This window comes from Lolium perenne, chromosome 5 (genome assembly GCF_019359855.2).
Source record: "Lolium perenne isolate Kyuss_39 chromosome 5, Kyuss_2.0, whole genome shotgun sequence".
In the NCBI taxonomy this organism is placed as follows: domain Eukaryota; kingdom Viridiplantae; phylum Streptophyta; class Magnoliopsida; order Poales; family Poaceae; genus Lolium; species Lolium perenne.
This window is the reverse complement of record NC_067248.2, coordinates 14,623,920-14,636,284: the sequence shown is the minus strand read 5'-3', so window position 1 is coordinate 14,636,284 and position 12,365 is coordinate 14,623,920. Positions and strand designations below refer to the sequence as shown.

Genomic DNA, 12,365 nt, shown 5'->3' with positions numbered 1-12,365 from the left:
TTTTACTGAAGCTCCATTGCAAGTACTGTAGCTACCGCTGTTGATTGGTCCTCAAACTTTCCATGAGATTATGCAATGCTCTCTAGTCAACGCTCCATATGAAATCTCCACCGGCGACCTGGTAGCGGCCCGGTAGCATTTTGGGGGGCGGCGGCCAAATTGGGCTCACACCGGCGCGCCCAAAAAAGCGCCGGTGCGTTTTTCAAGCCCAATGCCAGCCCCTTCGCAAAGGGAGCGAATCGAGCGCGCCGGCGCCTCACGGCATGTCAGAAACCGCGCTTGGCTTCGCGTAGCATCTAGAGGAGGCAGCGGTCCCATTGAAAATGACGCATGAAGTTTGGTCATCGGCATCAATGGTCTCCCCACGGAAACCGAGGCGGCGATGGGAACCGCGGAGGCGACTGGACACGCGGCGTCCACCCACCTCCCCCACGCGCCTTTAATGCATGTCCGCCGCCGTCCTTTAAAACCCCACCAACACGCTGCTCTTCTCTGTCGTCGTCCAACCCTAGCTGTCGCCGCCAAGCTCTCAAACGCCATGTGACACTTCCACAACCAAAAAAACACCTCGCCATGGCGCACAATGCCGAGGCCGATGGCATCGGCGGCGGTGCACTCCGGTCACCGCAGCTAACCTACGATGAGGCCAACGCCCTCTACTGGCAGCACATCCTGGTGCCAGTGCAGTTCAAGCTGCCGCACGGGTGGCATATCTCCAACGTCGGCTACGCCATTCCGCCGCCGCTGTCACCTGGACCGGACACACGCGCCCTCATCGCTGAGCGGCGGGCGAACATGACGCCGACGGAGCAAAGCCAGCCGGCGAACGCGCAGTACAACCCAGCGTGGTCGCGGCGCTTCCAAGACGAGCGCGACATCGAGCTCGCGCGCTCAGCCGACCGCTTCAACCGCGTTGGCCGGCAGGCCTGGTGGCAACGACGTGACTTCGACGCGACGCTGACAGAGTACGGCTTCAGGCCGCGCATTGATGACCCACAAGTATAGGGGATCGCAACAGTCTTCGCGGGAAGTAAAACCCAATTTATTGATTCGACACAAGGGGAGACAAAAAATACTTGAAAGCCTTAACAGCGGAGTTGTCAATTCAGCTGCACCTGGAAACAGACTTGCTCGCAAGAGTTTATCAGTAGTAACAGTTTATAGCAGTAGCAGTAGTGAAATAACAGCAGCAGAGTAACAGAGACAGCAGTAGTGATTTTAGTAAACACCAGGATTAAAATACTGTAGGCACAGGGATGGATGACGGGCGTTGAATGGATGAGAGAAACTCATGTAACAATCAAAGCAGGGCATTTGCAGATAATAATAAAACGGTGTCCAAGTACAAAGCAATCCATAGGCATGCGTTCCATATTTAGTCGTACGTGCTCGCAATGAGAAACTTGCACAACATCTTTTGTCCTACCAGCCGGTGGCAGCCGGGCCTCTAGGGAATCTACTGGATATTAAGGTACTCCTTTTAATAGAGTATCGGAGCAAAGCATTAACACTCCGTGAACACATGTGATCCTCACGTCACCGCCATCCCCTCCGGTTGTCCCGATTTCTGTCATTTCGGGGCCTTTGGTTCCGAACAGCGACATGTGTATACAACTTGCAGGTAAGATCATAAAACAATGCATATCATGATGAAATAATAACATGTTCAGATCTGAGATCATGGCACTCGGGCCCTAGTGACAAGCATTAAGCATAACAAGTTGCAACAATATCATCAAAGTACCAATTACGGACACTAGGCACTATGCCCTAACAATCTTATGCTATTACATGACCAATCTCATCCAATCCCTACCATCCCCTTCAGCCTACAGCGGGGAAATTACTCACACATGGATGGGGGAAACATTGCTGGTCGATGGAGAGGCGTCGGTGGTGATGGCGGCGATGATCTCCTCCAATTCCCTGTCCCGGCGGAGTGCCAGAACAGAGACTTCTGGTCCCCGAGACGGAGTTTCGCGATGTGGCGGCGTTCTGGAGGGTTTCTGGCGACTTCGACTTCTCTCCGTGCGTTTTTAGGTCGAAGGCGTTAAGTAGTCCAAAGGAGGGCGTCGGGGGCCGGCCGAGGGGGCCACACGCTAGGGCCGCGCGCCCCCCTCCTGTGGGGCCCTCGGGCCTCCACCTGACTTGCCCTTCTGGCTCCGTCAGTCTTCTGGAAAAATAAGACCTTTCGCATAATTTCCGAGGATTTTCCTGAAAGTTGGATTTCTGCACAAAAACGAGACACCAGAACAGTTCTGCTGAAAACAGCGTTAGTCCGTGTTAGTTGCATCCAAAATACACAAATTAGAGGCAAAACAATAGCAAAAATGTTTGGGAAAGTAGATACGTTTTGGACATATCACGCATCCATGGCGTTGACCGCGTCCGCGTGCCCCTCTTCTACCCCCAGGCGCAAGGCGTCGGAGGCGCTGCCGCTACAGAGGCCGCCAGCGAGGACGACGACATCAGGCAACTCGCGCACCGGATCATCGACCGCCTCCTTCGGGCGGCGTCGTCATCCACGACGGCCCGAGGCGCGCAGCTTCAGCTACGGCTCGGAGGACGCCGGGGACGGTTCAACGCTGCCGCCCCAAGGAGGAGGATGCTGCGAGCTCGACACCACCTCCGCCAACGAAAAATAGGTGGTGGGAGATGGAGGCGGAGGCGGAGGCAGCCTTCCGTGGCGGTGACGACCCAGAGGACTTCCCGGGGCAGGACCTCATCGTCGGCCGCTCCGTCGACGAGGACTACCGACAGATCACGCTCGACCTGTGGCAGGCGGCGGTGTGGTCCGCCATGGACCACGGCAAGAACTTCGTCGACCTCGCTGGTCCTTCTGAGCCGCCAGCGCCAAAGGAGAAGGAGGACGACTGGTCCTTTGACTTCTTCGACGATGACGGTGGCGGCGATGATGAGGACAACCTCGACTTTAGTGCCTTCAGGGGGCGGCGCTAGTTTATTTTAAAAAAAAATTAGTTCAAATTCGAGTCACTTTTGTATAAAACTATTCTGAATTCGTATGAATTTAATATTTCATAAAAAAAGAGCAACCCGGTGCATGAAGCTCCCGCTTTGCGCGGGATCCGGGGAGGGATCGGAGCATATTGGGCCATTGTACGCAGTCTTTCCTTGCAATTTTTGCAAGAGGCTGTTTCCACGACTTGAACTCGTGACCTCCTGGTCACAAGTCAGCAGCACTTACATATGAATTTATTTTGGAGCTGTCGTTTGAGGGCGCTGGTATGGCAACAACACCCCAAATAGAGGATGCAGTGCCGGCGCCCCCTCCCCCTCCCATTCGGCATTGCCGACGCACCTGCCGGCGCCTATTTGAGGGGCCACTAGTGGAGATGCTCTAAGTATCATAAGGTTACAGGATAAAACAACCATTCTTCCAAAGTAGTGCCAAACCTCCCTTAACAACAAGCATTTGCGCACACAAATTTTATCTCATTCCATCTGCTCCTTCCCATTAGAAAAATAAACTTGGCAAACAAACTTGAACTATGTCAAACTAACAGTCAATCAGTCGTCCCACTGTTGTTCCAGTGGGAATCAAGACGGGAAACTCCAGAAATTATTTTCTGTGACTAATCCTAGTGTTGACTAGTCCTCATTTTGCAGTGAGACTGCACTTCAAAAATCAAGACATAACATGTAGTATAAGAAACAAACAGTATAGATATCCTCCTTAATGTCCATATGGTTCTGTGATGACACAAATTTGAGGATGACCACATAGGGGGGCGCAGCCCCCCCCCCCCGCGTCCCCTGTCTCCGTCCCTGAGGATGACCACAGCTATCAGGGCAGCAGTGTGGGCATTGTGCAAGGCGCTGGCTCCCGTTACTAATGACTTGCTCAAGAATTGGGCAGCCAGTGACGGTCTTGGCCCCAACATCAGCGCCCTAAAGACGGAGCTGCTGCGCGCGCAGGGGATACTATACACCGCACAGGACAGGGTCATACCCAACCCTGCGCTCAAGGAGCTGATGCACATGCTGCGGTAGCTGGCAGACAAGGCCCAAGATGTGCTTGACGAACTGGACTACTTCCGCATCCAGGACTTGCTCGAAAGCACCTACCATTCAGCCGATAAGCATGCCGGGGGCTGCATGTGTGGCCTCGCTCTCAATGCGCGGCACACTGCCCGAGCCGTTGCCAGTAAACTCAACTTCTCCTCAGCTGGCATCTTGCGCACACCAAAACTGAAGTTCGATCGTGTGGAGATGTCTAAACGGATGGCAGACATTGTACATCAGCTGGATCCCATATGTGTTAAGGTGAAGGAAATCCTTGATCTAGAGCTCCGCAAAGTCCAGCCTACCCAAGGCATCAGACCCAAAACAACCCCAGCAATAATAGAGCCAGAGATATTCGGGAGGAATGTTGAGAAAAAGAACATAGTGGATGGCATCACCCATGGAGAATATTGCGCCGATGGACTTACCATGCTTCAAATTGTTGGCCCAGGGGGTATTGGGAAGACGACTTTCACACAACACATATATCAAGAAGTGAAGAGCTCGTTTGATGTTATGATTTGGATCTGTGTATCTCTCAATTTCGATGCAAACAGGTAGGCACAAGAGATTCTGAGACAGACCCCTAAAGTAAATGGTGAAAAGGAAAATGCCATTAAGGAAGAGCTTATCGAAGAAAGATTAAAACATAAGAGATTCTTGCTGGTCTTGGATGATGTGTGGACATATGAGGAGGATGAGTGGAAAAAACTATTAGCTCCCTTCAGAAAAGGAGAGGCAAGAGGTAATATGGTTATTGTCACGACTCGAATCCCAGAGGCAGCAACAACGGTAAAAATAGCTGATTATTCGGTAGAACTGAACCGCTTAGGAACAGAAGATTTTATGCACTTATTTGAAGCATACATATTTGGTGACCAAGAGCCATGGAAAGACCATGCTGAATTACTTGATGTTGGGAAAGAAATAGTGGGCAAACTGAAGGGTTTCCCTCTTGCAGCAAAAACTGTAGGTAGACTACTAAGAAGCCAGCTTACATTGGATAATTGGACAAGAGTTCTAGAAAGCAAAGAATGGGAGTTACAAACCAACGACCATGACATTATGTCAGCTCTGAAGCTTAGCTATGATTATCTTCCTTTCCATCTACAGCAGTGTTTTTTCTATGGTGCATTGTTTCCTGAAGACTATGAGTTTGGTAGCAACGAGTTGGTTCACTTATGGACAGGGCTAGATATTTTAGAGTCTTCTGATCAGAGGAAAAGACTTGAAGATGTTGGACTGTGCTATTTAAATGACTTAGTTAATCGTGGATTTTTTAAGAAGAATGAAAAATTAGATGGCAGTGCTCGTTATGTTATGCATGACCTACTGCATGAGTTGGCAGTGAAGGTTTCATCGTCAGAGTGTCTTAGCATATCCAGTTCTAATGTGAGATATGTACAATCTTCCCCATCTGTACGTCACTTGTCTATCATTATAGATGAGAGAGATGTCAATGATAGAATGGCCTTTGAAGAATTTAAGAGGGATTTGAGTACATTGGAAGAGAAATTGAAAGTTGAAAACCTACAAACGGTGATGTTATTTGGAAAACACCATGGATGCTTTGCCAAGACTTTTGGTGATTTGTTTGTGGAAGCAAAAGCCCTTCGTGTTATTCTGTTGTCTGAGACACTTTATGGATACATTGTGGAGGATGTGTTTTGCAACTTTTCAAGACTTGTTCATCTTCGGTACCTAAGGATAATACCTCGTGCAAATATAACTCTAACCAGTAAGATATCAAGATTTTATCACCTGAGGGTCCTAGATGTTCAAGAACACAATGTCCATGTTGATTTTCCAAGAGATGTGAGCAAACTTACAAAGTTGAACCATTATCTTGTTCAGGAGAGAGGTTTTGAAGATAGAACTTCTGCTGTGGGAAAACTGGAATTATTACAGGACCTGAGAAGCTTTATGGTAAAAAAGGAAAATATAGGTTTTGAAATGAGACAGATCGGTCGTTTGGCGGAGTTTGGAGTGTCACTAAGAATTCATAGCATTGAGAATGCTGAACGACAGGAAAAAGTGAATGAAGCGCGACTGATACACAAAACCCACATACAGAAGCTAATGTTAGAATGGGGTATTGATCGACCTAACAAGGATCCTGCAAAAGAAGATCATGTTCTTGAAAGTCTTAAGCCACATTGCAATCTTCTAGAGCTGCACATTGGAGGACATGGAGGTGCTACCTGCCCTTCATGGTTAGGTTCCAACCTCTCGGTTAAAGTATTGGAATCTCTTTGTCTGGTTGATGTAGCTTGGAACAATTTTCCACGGAGAGTTGTTTGTTAGCGAGCTTGGTGAAGAGCATCCCAGTGGTATCCCTAGCCAGAGCTTTCAAAATTTGAAAAAGCTAGAATTGGTTAAGGTATCAAGATTGAAAAAATGGGTCGGAATTAGCACTTGTCATTTGGTCTCTCTCCTAGAAGTGCTCATTGTCAAAGAATGCTTTGAACTCGTGGAGCTTCCATTTTCAGGTTGTGAATCAGTGCAAGAGGCATACGTGACTTGGTTCCCTAGATTACAGAAGCTCGAGATTATGGACTGTCCAAAGCTGTTGGCATTGCCTCCTGATCCTTGGACTTCTGCTCCATGCTCTGTTATGATTGCACGGGTAGGATCAGGTTTTGAGCAGCTAATTTACTCAAAATATTGCAGATCAGAATCGAGGCTGGATGTTACTGGGAAGGAGGGTGGTCATGATAGCACGTGCTGGAATATGTTGGCATTCTCTAATCTAGCTGATATATTATGGCTGAATATGCAAAATTGCCCTCCTCTGCCACTGGATCACCTCCAAAAGCTAACGCCTATGAAGTGTCTCAGAATATTTGATTCCAATAATTTCTTGTCACCGATGGATGTTGAGAGTCCTGCCATATACCAGTTACGAATTGGTACCCTGGAGATTCGGGACTGTAGTGCTAGTGAGAAGGAACTGTCAAAGCTGCTCTCCTATCTCCCATATTTGAGCCAGTTAGACATAAACAGGTGTACGAAGATAACAAGGGTTGGTGTGGTGGAGCAGCAGAAAACAACTCATAAAATGGGCTTTGGACATACTGGACTGCAGCCGCAAGAGACAAGAGGAGAGGAGGAGGTAGCAACAGTAGCAGCAGGAGGAGAAGCACTTGTGCTCTTGCCTCCCCAGCTGCAGGAATTGAGGATCCAAAATTGCCCACAGTTGACCCTACTCTCGAGTTCGCTCAACGATGGCGGACAAGGAGGAGGGCTCCGAGGCCTCTGCTCTCTCCACAAGTTGGATATAAGTGGTTGCCCCAAGTTCCTCTCCTCTTATTCGTTCTCTTGTTTTCCTTTCCCCACCTCTCTACAAACCCTATCTCTCAACGGCATCGAGGGCACTGTGATGCTGGAGTCCCTCTCAGATCTCACATCTCTCATGAATCTGGCCATATATAACTGTGGGGATTTAAGAGGCGAGGGTATTTGGGCTCTTGCACAGTGCCGTCTTGCGGTTTTACGCATCAGGAAAACCCCCAAATTCTTTGCCAGTTATGAGCCCCAAAATGTTCCCCGTTCCTGCAAAATTGAGGCGATAACCACAGATGACCACACAGGTTTCCTTGCTGCGCCCATCTGCAGCCTCCTATCCTCCTCCCTCACCAAATTACACTTGGAGGCAGATGGAAATGATGAGGTGGAGCGCTTCAGTAAGGAGCAAGAGGATGCTCTTCAGCTCCTCTCCTCCCTCCAGGAGCTCACGTTTCGATGCTTTCTCAAGCTACAGTGCCTCCCATTGGGGCTACACAGAATTTCCAGCCTCAAGACATTACGGATTGAATTCTGTCGGGCCTTCCGGTCGCTGCCCAAGGACGGCCTTCCATGTTCTCTACAAGATTTACGGATTTGGGAATGTCCTGCCCTGAAATCGCTGCCCAAGGATGGCCTCCCAAGTTCTCTACAAGATTTACTGATTGAGGATTGTCGCTCCCTGAAATCGCTCCCCAAGGACGGCCTCCCAAGTTCTCTGCAAAGTCTAAAGATTTGGTACTGTCCTGCCCTGAAATCGCTGCCCGGGGACAGCCTCCCAAGTTCACTGCGAAAGTTAGATATCCGGCATGGCAACAGCGAGGAGCTAATGTGGCAGTGCCGCAAGCTAAAAGGAACCATTCCTATAATCGAAGACTAATCCAAGGTAACAATCTCATGATATCTAATCTTATTCTCTACACGACCAATGCACGTTTTTGTGCGATAATGGCATGATTTTTTTTAGAAAAAACATGGTAATGGTAGGCCGGGTGGCTCATGAACCCTGTAGGCCTTTTGGAGTTTCATTGCAGTTACTGCTGTTTCACTTGAATAGCCACATTTTAATCTACCGTGCAGGGCTCTTCTTCGGTTTGTATATCTCGCGAGACTCATACTAGAAATCATCTCTGCATCCATGTGCAGTTTGAGTTTGCAGTGCAACCATGAAGACCTCAGTTTGTGTCTTCCATCGTGTACATAATCTTGGTTAGTATTTGCATAATCATCCAACTCCGATGGTTTCATACACTATTTAGAAATTTAATCCACGCGTATTTTTCTCTGTTAGCTGGATCTGTACTGTTCATATATTTGAGTAGTTCTAGACCGTGAGCACTGGAGTTCGAGCAAGGGCGAGAGCCACTATTAACAGATACAATGTTGCTCATTTTCTTTTTTTCACGTTAGTATGTTCTATCAATGATCTCGTAAGGATTGGTTCCAAGTAATGGTCGCAAATCTACATTGAAATTAGAAGGTTTCTCGTGTAACCTGCTATTGATATATTTGTGCTTCCCAACGGTGCATATGTAACTATTGACTGTTAATTACCAGTATTTGTTCATTGCTAAACACATTGTTTTTGGGTTTCCATCACATCGTATTGTGTCCTTGGTACAGGAACATGCACTGACGTTGTTCTCTGGTGGTAGAAACGCTGTCAAGTCTGTTTTGCTGGATGCAACTTGTTGCTTTCATATATGAAGTTTACACATGAATCAAATTCTCCCAAAGATTTCTCTATTGATGGAAGTTATATTTCTTACCAAGTTTTTCAAGTTTCTACCATTTGATATTAGATGCAAATTCGTTCCAATTGCACTAATGGCTTAAGCTGAAGTGCTGTATTCATATCTTTATGCTCGCATGCTGCTTGGTGTCAAGTGAGTGCTATATTTCTTATTTCAGTTTCTTCATTTTCCCTGGACAAATTCTGATTAATTAATTTATTTCCAGTTTGGCTATTCTGGAAGCAGAATTTACGTGCAAGATCTCCTCAGAAGATCAAGGTTATTTTAGACCAAATCGATTCTGTAAATTAATCAATACTGTCGTCTCAGTTTCCATATTGCCAACTGAAACCATCCAAAGAACTCAGCGCAACACTTAGGTAGCGGCCTTTTTCTTTCCCTTTTTGCAGTTTTCTTCACGTTTCCATTTCGTAGTGGACTGATACTGTTATTTTGATGAACTAGAAACGAAAACAGAGCGTCATATGTGTTAATGAGTTGGTACTATTACCATTGTGTTTAATTCAGTTGAACACAATGTGCTACTGATAAAACCTTCATGTGTAATCAAGCTATGGCTCTCACCCAGGAGATGCCACTGTTTTTTATTTTTGAGATTAGGAGATGCCACTGTTAAGAGTATAACGAGTGATCTGCAATTATTTATTTCCTATTTTCCTGTTTTAGTAGCAGAAGTTATGTGTGAAGGTTTTTTTTAGCAAGTTTGACTGTTGGAGCCTCTTTGTTAACTCAGATTTTTTTTTAAATCTCATTCAGATATGCATCGGCGGCGGTTGAGTGGTTCTTGCCGACACCATAGGGCCAGGACCGGACGACTTCTATTTCTAACTAGGACTGACCGGCTCCATCAACAGGACTTAGCATTGCTCTCAACACTACTAGGAAAAGGCCTATAGATGAAAATAGCACTACCGGCGCACCAGCAAATCCATGCGCCGGTGGCAAAATACCGCCGGCGAGCCATGTTAGGCCGCGCCGGCGAAGAACCTATACTGCCGGCGCACAAGCAAATTTAGTGCGCCCGGAATAAAATTCGAAGAATTATGGCCGGAAACAAAAAATCTGGGCACCTTACCCTCGGCGCACCTCTATGGTGGTGCGCCGGTGGTACACAATTTACCACCTGCGCACCACCATTGAGGTGCGCCGGGGGTAAGGTGCCTAGATTTTTCTCTCCACCACCCCCCCCCCCCCCCCCCCGCACTACTAGGAAAAAGGCTATAGTTGGAGGCAGTATGTACCGGCGCACCACCAAGGACGTGCGCCGGTGACAAGTGTTGCCGGCGCACCTCTTTTCAGCCGCGCCGGGATGCGGGCCTCTGCCGGCGCACCGGGGAGCAGGCTCGCCGGCGCTATTTCCTGGCATGGCCCGGCCGATTCGGGCCAGGCCCAAGAATCATTGCCGGCGCACCGGCCCCGGTGGTGCGCCGGTGGAAAAGTTGCTATTGCCGGCGCACCCTGGGCCGGTGCGCCGGCAATGATTCTTGGGCCTGGCCGGGGGTGATATAGCCGAAAAGGCTATGTGCTGCAGCGCACCCATGCCCTGGTGCGCCGATAACCTGGCGATTATTTCTGCTCAACAACCACCCCCACTACACTACCACTCCACACTCCTCCACACAACCCGACCCTTCTCCCAACCCACCTATTTTTTGCCCATTTCTATCCCAAATTTAGCCAATTTGACCAAACAAAATCATATTTTTTTACCAAATCTTCCCTTCCTACATGCATCTCCCACATCCCCCTATGTAGATCTAGATCTACTATCCCGCATTGACCGCTCAATCTAGATCTAGATCTAGAAAGTCGGCTTCCATACGCCGTGGTAGCGGCGCGACGTCTCGATCTTGTTGACGAGTATTTCAAACCAATAGGTGATTAATGAACAAATTGAGGAATGAAATCAACGTATATTGGACATTAATTTGAAGCAAAGCTCGTGTGTGGCATATATATATATGTTGTGTTTGTGCTTGTGCTTGTGTGTGTTGGCGTTGAAAATGAGTTGCCAACGTTGCGCCGAAATGTTGATTCTTTAAGTATCAGTTTCGGCACATTTACGGCGCTCCTATGTCCTACCGTGTAGGAAGGTCATGCCGAAATTTTCCGTGAAAACTACCGACGGATGCATGGTTCTAATCAATTATGTAATCTTACCATGCAGGCGATAATGGTTATCGAGATGAGTGAAAGCATCGTGATGAGATATCTGAAACACGCGATCATCGACATGTATGAAAATAACCGCACGGAGGTATTGTGTCCGTGCCGGAGATGCAAACGAGGGAAATGGTTTGACCCGTATTCAGGCAAATTGCAGGGGCACCTGCTCACTAATGGTTTCATGCATGGACACACTCAATGGATGAGTGATGATGGCGCGGAGGTCAATGGGGCGACGGCAGCAGGTGGTAATAATGGCCAGCAAGAAGGAGGGCATCATGATATTGATGACGATGAAGAGCTCGTCGCACAGGACGATAACCTTGACGACCACAATAACCTTGACGACGACGAAGAGGTGCCGCTAGCTTCAGTCGTGCGGGACCCTCATCTTCAAGATCTGCTTCTCGAAAAGACGAAAGGCGCTAAGCAGAAATCAAAGCTTGAGCAACTCGAGATAGACTCGAATACTCCGTTGTACGACTCAGGTCGCGGGTTGGGGGAGTCTCGCTTGAGAGTAGCTCTCGATGTGCTGCAGATGAAGGCGAAACACGGATGGACGGACACAAGCGTCGACGACATCCTGGAATACGTGAAAGATCTCCTTCCTGCCGGGAACACGTGTCCTGGTAGTCTAGCCGAGGCCAAGAGAATCACGTGCCCTCTCGACTTACCCCACGAAAAGTATCACGCTTTGCATCAACGACTGTATCATGTATCGCAAGGAGCACATGGACAAGACCAAATGTCCTGTGTGTGAAGCTGAACGGTACAAGAAAGGGAAGAAGAAAGCTCCTCGGAAAGTTGTGTGGTACTTCCCGCTCGCCCCCCGGCTTCAACGGTTCTACGCGGACCGCAAGGAAGCAAAGCTCATGCGCTGGCACGCAGAAAGAAAGGAGTCAGTGTTGAATGATAAAGAGCGGATTGAGCACCCAGTGCTGACGCACCCTTCGGATGCAAGCCAGTGGAAAGCATTAGACAATGAATTCGGAAGTTTTGGGGCAGATCCCAGAAACATCAGGTTGGGTGCGAGCACGGACGGATTCAATCCGTTCGGAAACCAGAGCAGCACACATAGCACATGGCCCGTGTTTGTATGGATCTACAACCTCCCGCCCTGGCTGTGCATGAAGAGGAAGT

At 48.3% G+C, this 12,365-nt stretch overlaps 1 pseudogene; it reads left to right on the top strand.

Annotated features, from left to right (window-relative positions):
• Nucleotides 1-3,799: 3,799 nt before the first annotated feature.
• On the top strand, nucleotides 3,800-8,595 carry LOC127298927 (disease resistance protein RGA2-like; annotated as a pseudogene).
• The last annotated feature ends 3,770 nt before the right edge of the window (nucleotides 8,596-12,365 follow it).